The sequence below is a fragment of the Phragmites australis genome, chromosome 8 (genome assembly GCF_958298935.1).
Source record: "Phragmites australis chromosome 8, lpPhrAust1.1, whole genome shotgun sequence".
Lineage (NCBI taxonomy): Eukaryota > Viridiplantae > Streptophyta > Magnoliopsida > Poales > Poaceae > Phragmites > Phragmites australis.
Genome location: NC_084928.1, coordinates 10,114,585 through 10,127,259, shown reverse-complemented (window position 1 = coordinate 10,127,259; position 12,675 = coordinate 10,114,585). Strand labels below are relative to the sequence as shown.

At 55.2% G+C, this 12,675-nt stretch overlaps 2 pseudogenes; one reads left to right on the top strand and one right to left on the bottom strand.

The window, feature by feature from the left end:
* Window positions 1-7,607: 7,607 nt before the first annotated feature.
* Window positions 7,608-9,045, top strand: LOC133926588 (uncharacterized; annotated as a pseudogene).
* A 2,260-nt stretch (window positions 9,046-11,305) lies between these two features.
* On the bottom strand, window positions 11,306-12,324 carry LOC133927585 (uncharacterized; annotated as a pseudogene).
* Between the last annotated feature and the right edge of the window lie 351 nt (window positions 12,325-12,675).

Genomic DNA, 12,675 nt, shown 5'->3' with positions numbered 1-12,675 from the left:
GAGAAACTGGAGTTGCGAGCCCAAGGAAAAGTTGCCATTAATATTCACAGGATATATACAAGGCATTTTCTAAGGGTTCACTCCTATCGAGACAACAAAAGAAAAAAGGCTACAAAAAATCTAGTCGGCGGCAGAAGCGTCGGCTGAATCCTCTGAGTCGTCCCCGGGGGCTGGCGGCGGCGGCACCTCTCGCCTAAAGCCGGCCGCCACCATGGCGGCGGTACTCCGGACCGCTACCCGGGCGGCCTCTCCCTCAGCCTCGACCACTCCCCCCCCGCGCTGGCTCCAGCGGGAAGTTTGGGTCCCTACTTCGGTAGCAGGCCAGGACGTGCTCGGCCACTGCATGTGCCAAGCCACGTCCCTCCCGGGCGGCAAGTTCCTGGACTGCCCAAGGCAGGGCCTCGAGGCGCTCGCAGACCTGCTGCAGCCCCAACACTTGTCGCGCGGGGCCGTCGCCCTTCTCACCTTCAACGAGCCGTCCGAGACCACCCTTCTCTACGGCCCGCCGCATCCGCCGGAGTATGTCTTCCAGCATATGCTCGAGGTTGACCCGCGAGACAAAAGCGGTCTCGAGCTTCTCCTTGGCGGCCCGCAGCTGCGCCTCAAGTCCCTGGTCCCCGGCCTGCTTCACCTTGGCCACCATCTCGGATAAAGCGCGTTCACGGGCGGTCAGTTCCGCCTCGTGCTTTGCGTTTTGCTCCGCCCTGGTAGCCGTGGCCGCTGCCGCCGCAGCAGCCTCACCCTCTCGACGACTCAGTTCGCCTTCTCGACGATTCAGCTCGCCCTCCCGCCGGGCCAGCGCATCCTCCTGCTGGGCCACCGAATCCTCCCGAACACCGAGATCCGACGCCGACAACTCATTGTCCACCTCCCGGATGGAGACGTCCTCCTCCCAGCGGCGGATCTCTTCTCTGATCTTCCGGAGGTCGTCTTCCCAGCGCTGGAGGTCGGCACGCGTCTTCTCGGCCGCGCCCTCCCGGCGGGTCAGCTCGGCTTGCCGCTCCTCCGCCGCCTGCTCCCGAGCTGCAACTGCCACCTCCCTCTCCTGCGCCTGCCCCATCCTGGCAAGGGCCTCGGCAGCTTGCTGCTTCGACGCCTCGGCCAGGCGGGCGGCGTCTTCTCGTTCCCGCGCGGCTTCTGCCCGCACGGTCTTCAAAATTTCTTGTTCCCGCGCGGCTTCCGCACGGATGTCTTCTAGGAGCTTCTGCTCCCGCGTGGCCGCCGCACGGGCCTCCTCCTGGGCGCCCGCCAGCTGCGCCTTCTCCAATGCCAGGCGGGCGCGCTCGGCCTCGAGCTCCCTCGCCTTAGCGTCCACCGCTGCGCCCAGCCGCCCAACCGCTACCTGGAAGCCTTCGATGGCGGCCAGGAAGGGATCGGCGGGCTGGCCGAGCGCCGGTGGGGCCCAGGCCTCTCCGCAGAGTGCCTCTGGGGGGTCCGAGCTCTCTACAAGGCCCTGCCCCGTCATCCGCCTCGGGCTCTCCGCGCCCGGGGTAGGTTCCGCCGGCGCCGAAGACTCGGACGGCGGCCGCGTTCCCGCATCGGCCGCCCTGTCCACCGGCCCCGCCAAAACATCCATTTCCACCGTCCTCCGCCCTGGGCTCTCCACGCCCGGGGTAGGTTCCGCCGGTGCCAAGGATTCGGACAGTTGCTCCGTCCTCCTTTCGGCCACCGCCTCCGCCTCTCTCCCAGTGGCCGCCACGACAATAGGCGCCTCCGCCGTTCCTGTGCCCGTCTCCGTCGACACAGCCGGCGGGATCGGCCCTGGCCTTGGCACCCGTGCCTTCTCCGTCGTAGTGGCGCCCGCGGTCGGCCTACGGGAGACAGATGAAAAATGTCGAAGCTTAGTTCGGGCCAGAAATGCCCAGGAAAAAGCAAGAAAGGAGACTCACCGATACTGCCACTTAGCCGCTGGGAGCCTGAAGTCCGGGTCCGACGCTGTTGGTCCGGATTCCTCCCGCCGCCTCTTCCGCTGGGGGCTCGGCTGAACCCCTGCGCGGGCCTCGGGCGCCGCCGTGCGGGCCTCGTGTGCCGCCGTGCGGGTCTCGGTTTCCGCCATGCGGGTCGCAGGCGCCGGTGCAGGCCCCATCCGCACCAGGCGCGGCTCCAGCACCGGAAATGCCGCTGCTGTCGTGGGCGACGGCGGAGAGTCTGGCACCAGGATCAGGGCCCGGGGACGCTTCCCCCGATCTCCCGGCGCCACCTCTTCGACAATTTCGGTGGCACCCTCCTCCCTAGGACGGCGGTTGCCGTCTGCGGCGGCCCCTTCGCCAGCCCGCGACGAGCTGCCAGCGACCTCCTCGCCAAGTAGCTCCTCCAGCCCGGGGAGTTCGGAGGCCTCGGGACTCCGGCTTCTTGGCCGGTCCACAGGCCCCTGGGCATCGAACTCCGGTAGCCCCGCCATAATGGCCACCCGGTTGGGGTTGGCGCAGAGCGCCATCTCCGGCCACGGGAGCTCCGTCCGGCCCATGTCCTCCGTTCCGGTGATCACCCTTGTCATCCCCCGCAGTTCCGCCTGCCCCAGATCCCAGCTCGCGCCGATCTGGGTCCTGGTGATGTCCTCCGGCCCGGTATAGAACCAGCTCGGCCGGGCCCGCTCTCGCAAAGGCGCCAGCCGACGGCGCAGGAAGTCCACGACCACCATAACGGAAGTCAGCCCGGACTCGCGCAGCTCCAGAATGCGCTCCAACACCGGCTTCAGCCTCGCGTCTTCTGGCGGCGGCGCCTCCCACGTCGATCGCTGAGGTTCCGCCGCCACCGCTGGCAGTTCAAGGCGCTCATGGGGGTCGACGTCGACGAAGAACCAGTCCCGTCGCCACTCCTCCCACTTGCTACGCAGCACCTGGGGAATGTAACGATCCCCTAGGCTGTCCCGGAGCCGAAGGTTGCAGCACCCCGCGACGTCCGCCGTGGAGTGCCCCCTCTTCTTCCCCACTGGCCGAAGGACGAAGAAATAGTGAAGCAGCGTCGCCGACAGCATCACCCCTACGAACATTTCGCAGAGATGCGCAAAAATTGCCAACACCACCACAGAGTTGGGGCTTAGGTGCACCAGTTGAATGTCGTACGTCTCCAACACTTGTAGGAAGAAGCTGGAGAACGGCGGCACCAACCCCGCCGCCACAAAGGAGGTGAAGAGGACGGTCCGCCCAGGGACGGTCGTCGCCGGCGTCAGGCTCGCCGGCCTCACCACCACAGCACCTTCTTGCCCCTCCGGCACCAGCAGTTTCCTGATTTTGTCCACCGCCTCCTCGTTCCTCAGACGAGACTCCGGCAAGATGCTGGCCGAAGCCTTGTCCCGGCGTCCTCCTCCAACCCTCGTCATCTCGGCAAAGATGGAAGGTGTCTTGGTGGTGGAGAGAGAGAGAAGGAAGGATGCTCCGGTCGCCTGAGAATTTCCTAAGGGCTTCGGAGCACAAAGAAGGCAAGAGCACAAGTGCAAGAAAGCGTAAAAAGGGGAACGAACCGATCCATTCCCCCTTTTATATCTCAAAGTTCAAAAACTGCCGCCCAAACGGTTCGCTCGGCGAAGCGTCGCCTCGATCGACGCAACTGCCAGGCGAATCTCCCGCCGATCGCGCGATGTCAGCGGCTGCCAGGCGTATTTTCCTCGATCTGCGCGGCGACCGCGCGTGCCGCCCGTATGGTCATCATACCCTTCAGAAGTTGTGTGGACACGCGTCCACTCATTTTCCCGTTGGGGCATACTTGAGGCCTGGGTCCGCAAGGGCCACCTCTCGAAAGGGTGACGCATGGCGTCTGCGCTAGCCTCGGCCTCGGCCGCGATGAAGGGCCCATTCGCAGTCTCCGTCCCGTCGCCTACCAATGGACCCGGGGGCTACTGTCGGTGTATTAGGAACCAGGGGTCCCTGAATCCTGAGACCGGGCCGGCCATCCGCCACATGTCACCACGCCGCGAGGTCCACCCTGCAGGATAAGAAGAAACTAAGTCCCGGGGGAAGGTGCTCAGGGCCGTAGCCTCTAGGTTCCCGAGCACCCCAGTTCCCCGATGATCCGCAGAGTCCAAGTACCGGAGCGAAGTGCTCGGAAGGATTCTCGCCTACCCCCGAGTACTGTATTCCCCCGATGATCCAAACAGCCGAAGTGCTCGGGAGAGAGTGCTCGGGGCTGCACGTGGCAGCCCCCGAGGACTCGGTTCCCCGAAGGTCTCCCCCAAGTGCTCGGGAGAGGGTGCTCGGGGCTGCACGTGGCAGCCCCTGAGGACTCGGTTCCCCGAAGGTCTCCCCCAAGTGCTCGGGAGAGAGTGCTCGGGGCTGCACGTGGCAGCCCCCGAGGACTCGGTTCCCCGAAGGTTCGCGCAAGATCGTCCGACGACCCAAGGGATCCCATCGTCGAGGTGTCAGCCAGTCAAAGGCCCAATGCCGCATTTAATAGGTATGCGCGGCCTGACATCCTGATATCCTGACATTCTCAGCTGCCCACGCCCTAGTGTCAGATCCTGCCATGCTCTGGCAGGGGGGCGTGGGTCCATTAAATGCACAGGTCCCGTCCGGTTTCACCTGGGTGCCTCGGGATAGCGTTGCCAAAATCGAAGCGCTCTGCCTGCCACCCTGCCCTGACAGAAGAACAAGACAGGGTGGGCGCACCGAGCACCTCTGTGGCTACCCGGTGAGCCCTCTTAATGACGCCGGAGGACATCCGCAGTGGCGTGTGGACGAATGCACGCCGCATTTTTCCACCGCCCCTGTCATTTCGCCAAAACGGAATGATGACGCCTTTCTCCGTGGTGCCTTGGCGTTCGTGCCCCCTCTTTCCCATTCTGGATAAGTCGAGGTCGGCGCGCCTATAAAAGGAAAGAGGGAGACGAAGCTAGAGAGAACGAGATCAAGAGAAGAGACCGAAAAATCAAGGTGAACAAGGCAAGAAAGCCCCGACAACCCTCAAGAAGCACACAAGAGCCTCAAGCTCTCGGTAGACGGCTCACCCCTGTAACCAGATACATCCTTGAAGAATTCCCTTCAAGGAGAGATATAACACTCACACAGGAGTAGGGTGTTACGCCCTCGCGCGGCCCGAACCTGTCTAAATCCCGGTGCGCCCATCTTTCTTGCACTAGGACGATCATCTCCCACCAGTCACTGCATTTCTTTCCGTTTCCCGCTTATTTCCCAAACAAGCTCGTTCAGGATCATCCCCCCGGCCGAATCTCTAAAAAGGGGTCTCTCGGGATCCCTGCGACAGGAGTTCATCCTCCGACAAATACAAGATCCCAACATTGAGTGAGGTGCTCCTTAGATACAACATTGCCAAACAGGAGTACGATTCCTTGTATCACAATGATAAGGATACCTTTGACAAGTATATGACAGTTGTCGATCGTAGAATGTATGATCTAACGCATATGACCTACGTGAATGCTGGTGATACACTCTTACCACTTACATTCTTATAGTACTAATGCTTATGGTACTAATGCTTTGATCATCAACTTGCAGCGGCCGCATTGAATTACCGCATGCACTATGCATATAGCATGAGTTCAACCTTGTTTGAAGATCTCCTGGAGGCATTCGAGAGGATGATCGATGTTAATACTGTCGTGGAAACACTTCATGAGGTTGAAATATATCAGAAAAAGTCTCAGTCCTTCGTTGGTCCGCTCGCGTCACGAATGTCATGTGACATCAAGTATCCACCTGGTATGCATTGCATTGACATATCTAACAGTTACATATGCTATTTTCTAAACATTAGATCACTTTATCTACTTGTTGTGCGATGGTGGTCTATGTTCGATTTGTCTACACCTATAATAATGATGCTTCCCAGACACCTAATGTCTCAGTGCGCTTCATCTAGTGGATGTGAGAGGAACTAGAGTACATTTGCATTCATCCACACGAAAGTTCGTAACCGGTTAAGCTACAAGAAGCTTCATAAGTTGGTATATGTAAACTACAACCTGAGAATATAGAATAATTTGGTTGCATGCATCAGGTCGATTGTTGATAATGATCCATTTCAGCGTCTTATGGAGCTCATATTGAATGAGGAGAATAATCCGCTCCAGGACTAGATGGAGATCGATAGATCAAATGCTACCTCAGAGCTTGATGAGGAGGACACAAATAGTGACACACCCTTACCAACTCACATGGTGACAGATATGGTGAACCCCCATGATTTGCATCGACAGACTAGGGAACCTACACTATCATAGTAGGCTGCTAAAGTGGTAGGTGACACATACGGGAAAGAGGTAGCAACAAGGTGTGTATCGAAAGAAGAACAAGAAGATTAAGGGTAAGAGCAAAAGACAAGTGTAAAACGACGAGAGCACGCATAGTGGCTTCAAGAGTCTAACTTACCAAGAGTCTAATGATAGTAGTTCAAAGACAAATAACAGTGATGATAACGGCCAGGGAGGCAATGATCCTTCACACCCATCTTCTGTCATTGTTCCCGTGTAATTCACTAGTGAGAGTCAGTTTACGCATGCCACACAGGATCAGGACCAGGACCATGATGCCCCATCCTCACAAAGGCGTATCGTACCTGGGGCACATACGTAGTGTGCACAGGGTGGGCATGATGGACCACAAGATAGTGCGAGCTATTTCAACAACTATAGCATTGAGAGTAGTTCTGAATCGTATTCGTACCACTATCTTATCTCCTATGCTCAGTCACAGCCTCCTATTCAGTGGGTCTATAAGTGGCAAGACACTGCGTTTTATGCCATATGCAAGGACAATGCTCATGAATGGACATGACAAAATTAGGCAGATTCTAAGGCTGAGTTGCTATCTATACGAGGAATAATGCTCATGTCCACCGAGACGTACAATACAATCCAATTTAATTGCCCTGATATAAGCTAGTGATATTGAAGGCGATAATAATTTACTTTCTGCAACTAATTTTTATGCATACCGTGGTATTGTATTAATTTTTTTTCATCTTATAGGTTGCACATAGCGTGGATACTATGGAAACTATATTTCAAGCATCGATCGTCACTTTGGTAAGTATTGATGGATGAATGCTAGTAATATGCTATCTTGTGTGATATGTGATTGTGTTTCTAGCTTTTGTATGGACACGTCGACATATTTGTTAATTTGAGATGCTACTAATGTAATGTATAGATATATTCGATGAAACTATTGTATGGTCATACTCGTATTGCTATTAATATATATTTGTTTCTTTGGCAATATTCAAAATATAGCAAATGTTATGTTAAAATTTTTCCTAATTTTTTTTTCCGAATTCCCCCCTAGTTTCCCTGATTTTCCATATTTTTCTCTCTTATTTTCCCTGATTTTGTCACTTTTTTTCACCGTTTTGTTTGTTCGGTTTTTTTCCCTATTCGGTCGGCTTTCGATAAAATCCAACGGTTTCGAAGTCATTGCATTTCGGTAAATATAGTCGGATATCGATGAATTTGTGTGATTATTCGGTGAAAATAGATTGGTTACTAAATACTCAATTTGGACGAATTTTCCTCTATCAACTCTGTTTGACCAAGCAAATTCATCTGAATTCTCACCAAAATTTCTGAATATCGTGAATACCGAAAATTCACCGCCGAGCACATTTCGACCCTCCACCTAATTTGCGAACGTTGGCCTCCAGTCGCAAGCCGCGATGCCAACCACCCGCCCAACCGGTGGCTCGTCGTTCTCCCCCGATGCGATCGCCTGCCAACCGGGCCCACCCCCTTCGCCTTCCCGCCCCTCAGATCCACCGCCCCCGAAACGACCGCCCGCGGCGGCCGCGGCCACGGCCACGACAAGCGGCGCGGCACGCGGCGAGCTGCCACCCATGCCGGGCCTCCTCGCCTACTCGGCCGCCGGGCTGGGCCTCCTCGCCCTCGCCGCGCTCGAGTCCCTGCCCCTCCGCTTCCCGCCGCTCCCGCTTCTCCCGCGCCGCCTCTCCACGCCGCTGCACCTCCGTCACCTCCTCGCTGCAGCCCTCTCCGCGCTCTGCCTCCTCTCCGCGCTGCTCTCCGCGCACCACCTCTCCCTGCCCACGCTCGCCGCTGCCCTTCGCGCTCTTCCTCCTCTACCCCCTCACGCCCTTCGCGCCTCTCTCCGCGCCGCTGCCCCTTCCCCTCCTCGACCTCCTCCTCGCCGCGGCCTTCGCGCAGGAGCTACTCCTCTTCGCCCACCGGCGCCCGTCCACTGCTGCGGGCATCGAGAACCGGTACTTCGACCTGCTCCTTGTCCCCATCGGCCATCACACTCTGCCTCGGCGCCACGCTGCTCGCCGCGCACCGCCCGGTGGAGGCTACTCCCCGCTTCGCCCGAGCGGCGGGGCTAGCGCTGGAGGGCACGTGGATGGTGCAGATGGAGTTCTGCTTCTTCACCAGCGGCGTCGCGCACGGCTGCGCGCTCCACGCCGCCAGCCGCGCCGACTACAAAGTGCCGCACTCACGAGGACTACCATCGCGCGCGATCCGTCACCACGTTGCAGTTCAACGGCCACCTCGCGCTGCTTGTGATCGCCGGCGCGGCCGCGTACGCAGCCGTTCTCTCCAGGACGAACCGGCCGCCGGTTGGGTACAGGATGCTGGGCAAAGAGGTGCGGATGGAGGGGATGACAATGATGTCGCAATTCACGCTGGATTCGGATGAAGAAAATGAAGACGAAGGGATCACCGCTACAGCTGCGCCGGTGGCGAACGGGGTGGAGTCCCATGACGAGATCCCGCTGCACGCTCCTGGTTCCAAGTGACGGAGATGGAATTGGGGCGTTTTTGCTGTAGATTATCCCAGTGGAGGAGGACATCGACAGAGCTGCAGACCAATGCGGTATCGTGTTTGTGTTTCTGCACTGCATTTCAATACTGTATTCCCTTTTTGATGCTTGGTTAATGATTGTTTACTGTCTGTGTGGGAAGAGATCTCGCTTGTTTTGATCTGCATACATTAGAGTTAACATTTGTACAATATTGTAATTTGTTGGGTTCAAATAGATCTTTGAGAAATAAAGTTAACCCATGTTCCACTTTGAGAGACTATATTGTCTAACTAGTTGATATACTTGCTTCAGTTTCTTTTTAGTAATATCTTGTTTTGTTAAGTCCTGTGGCATAACTATATCTGTTCAGAGCTACATCAATCTTTCTGTTGCTAATGGAATGATCAATGTATTCTTTTTAGATTAGTAGATAATGTGTTGCACTGAGAATTCGGATACAAATTAACTGGTATAATCAGCAAGGCAACTGATTAAATGCTGTCATCTCCTGCTTCAGCTTCTTTCTCCATTCTTGGCTCATCTCACCGGGAATGCCCAAATTCCTACTTATGGCTTTGCTCATGTCGTCATACGTTCTGTCGCAGATAAAATTTGACCTTTTCTTCACAAGAAATGTAGATCCTTAGGCTAAGAGGTCCAGACTTCATCAAGCATCGGGACCTGATATTGCAAAGTGCCACAAGACCTTGAGATAGAGGTAATATTTAACTTTTTGCCACTCTACCGAAGTGACAATTTCTCACCGAGAATAACAAATAAACCCTCTTAAGTCTATGATAGTGAACCCAATGGTAAATTTACCACTCTACCGAATGACAGGGTGGTCAAAAATCAAATGCCCCCGAGATAGAGACATCTGCCACTGGCCACACTCATTGGGGAGGAGCATTCGCTGAACTCTGATGAGCACCATGCTGCCAGGCATCAGCTGCCTGTATGAATACTGATGCTCTGGTATGGGTGATGGGTTCATGACCATGGTGGCATCAGTTGGTACTTTTGGTGCATCCAGGACCCACTGTGGCATGGTGACATTGCTGACCTTATACCATTGGCTTAAGGAGAACGCTGATGAGTGGGAACGTATCTTTGTGGGTGGAGGGTACATTGGGCAGCTAAACATTTCTATACAGGAGGTATTTACTTCTTTCTAGTGAATTGGGTGAATTGGTGGTAGTTTTGCGGCTCAGTATTTGGTTTCTGAAGCATTTAGGGCGATGTGAACTGTGTGATGCATTCTTATGTGAATGTTGGCCAGTGGCACATACCATTGGCAAGAGACTAAACAATTTCCCCTCATAGCGCACTTTTGCCCTTTTCAAAGAAAACCACCATGTAAGAGTATCTCTAAGAGACTCTCTAAAACTCACTCTCAATATCACCATATAGAGAGTCTTCTCAATAAAATTCACTTTCTAAATTTTCTTCCTTTCCAACAGACTCCCAATACTTATTCCCTATATTTCCTCTTATATGTCACCGACAAGTGGATCCTAGCCGTCATCTCTCTCCCCTCTCTTTTCTCCGTCCGCACGCAGAAGGCATGCGCCACATGGCTGAGCTCGCCTACACTCGTTTTGACGCCATCCAGTGCTGTGAAGCCCCTCGTCTCTGCCTCCTCCCGCTGTCTACCAACGTCATCGGCCTGCCGTCAAGAAACCCAAGCGGCCGGTCTTATCCTCTTACTGTGGCTCTCCTTTCTCTTCTCTCTCTCATTTGCTCTCTCGGCTGAACCATGGCAAGTAGCAGCTTCCCTCCTCCTCTGTCTTTTCTCTGACTAGATCCACATCATACAGCTGTTGCGAGCTCCTACCTTCCCCGGCGTCTGTGTTTCCTCTACCATCGAGTGAACCGAGCACACCGCTGTCTGCTCTAACGCCGCTCATGGCAGGGCACTCGACTCCGCCACCGAGAAAGCCCACAACCACCAGGCCCTCTTCGATGCCGTCCAGAGCAGACGCTCCTCTGCTCAAGCCAGCATGCGGCCCGAGCTAGAGTCTTCCTTTCCTGAGCTCGACACTGCAGCAGGGCTCCGCCGCCGAGGAAGTCCGCTGCCGCTGGCAGTCGCGTGCAGATGAGGGGGTGGGCCCAGGGCTGGTCAGGTATTTTTGGGAGCGAGGGGGCGCTCTCCAAAAGTAGAGAGCGAGATGAGTGATTTTGGGGATTGATAAATATTGGAAGTGGTATTGGGGAGTTGTTGGAGCTGCGTTTTAAGGTGAAATTCCTTAAATTTGACTATAGGGGGTGAGATTGAGAGACTCTTGGAGATGTTAACTTGTTAATAGCCTTAAGAACCCACTTAGGAAGCTCCATAGTTGTTCATCATGTCAATTATGTGACTTCCTAAGCTTGAAGACAGATTGCAAAGGTATTTATAGTTTCATTTGCTGCCATTATTTCTTAGGCAAAGTTGTTCTTTTTTATTGGGTGATTTCTAGGGGTGGAAACGAGCCAAGCTAGGCTCGGGTTGATAGAAAAAGCAAGCCGGAATACAGGCTTAGCTTGGGCTCATTTCAGGCTCGAGCTAGATCGGTTGGCTTGGGGTCCTCTGCTCCAAGGAATCGGCCGAAATCAAGCTCCATCATGTCGACGCACGCTTTCTCTTAGCCCCTGGCACGGGGAGCCCTGCGCCAACCTCGATGGAGTATGCACTGCTGCCCAATTTGTTCCAGTGCTGAGCAGCGGTGACCGGTGGGTGACCATCGATGTCCATCTCGGTGGCCCGGGCGTCCTCCAAGCGAAGGACCTTGACAAAGAGGTCGAGATTGTAGCCCAACCTGGCCAGGTGCTCAATCTCCTCTATGGCCTCGGTGAGGCGGTTGACCTCGGCATCGCACATGAAGAGCGCCTTGAGTCCCGCGAGGAACCACTTAGCGGAATCGGAGACGATCGCGGCGTCACAGCCGACAGCCTTGAGCACTTCTTGGCCCCACAGGACCTTGGCCCTGAGCACGTGCAGCCACGAGGACATGAATGGAGGGACCCATCCCGCATAGTGGCCCCACCACTACCCTTGACGGCGACGGCCACCGCACGCACCATCGCGACCAGCTGGCGCAGGCGGCGGCGACGCTGGTCGACACACGAGGGGACGAGGATGAAGGAGCGAGCGGTAGTGGCTGGGCGGAGAGGCGGCGCCACGGCAATCAGTGCCTCGATGGACGACAGGAGTCAGCGTCTATGTGAGCGAGGGTGGCGATGTGTCGACGTCTCTGGGATGAGGGAGATGAGATGGGAATTTTGGGAATATGACTTTAGGAAAGCAAGATCGACTCGATGAAAGGACGAGGGTGCTGGGCCACTTGAGGCTACGGCGGCCTGACCAGCTAGGCGCTTAGCTCTGTGGCTTGGGTTGGGCCAGCGGCGAGCCAACGAGCCGCTCGCGAGCTAGCTCGGGCTCGGCTCTTTAGGCCACCGAGCTAAGGAGGCGGCTCATGCTCGGCTCGGTAGTCAAACTGGCTCATGAGTCTCGAGCTTTATTTTCAGCTTTAGTAATTTGAGCTTTTCAATGTGGGAGAAAGGCTTAATATTCAGCTACAAGTGCATGCTGAGGATTGCCTGCCGAACTGCCTGGAACGCTAGTAGCAAAGGTGATTCCATGTGTAGCTGTAGCACCTAAATGATGCCATGCTTGTCACGTACGTGAGATTCTCTCTTATCATTGATTTGGCATCCATACCTGCTCAGTGCACTTTTAGTTTCAACCATGCATTATATTCTTGCTTTTCACTGTTATTGGTGAGCAAACTGCATCAACATGGGAGCATCATGCTTATGGTTAACAAACAAACTACCTCAATGTTAATCTTCTTCTCTGTTTCTTTTTCTCTAGTAATGCTTGGTTATTTTGCTTAAAGATCTACAGAATTAGTGCTCCTTATATCCCACCATGTTTGAGGTACAAAAATATACCTCTGCATGCTTAGTTTTTGCCCCTAGCTCAACCATACT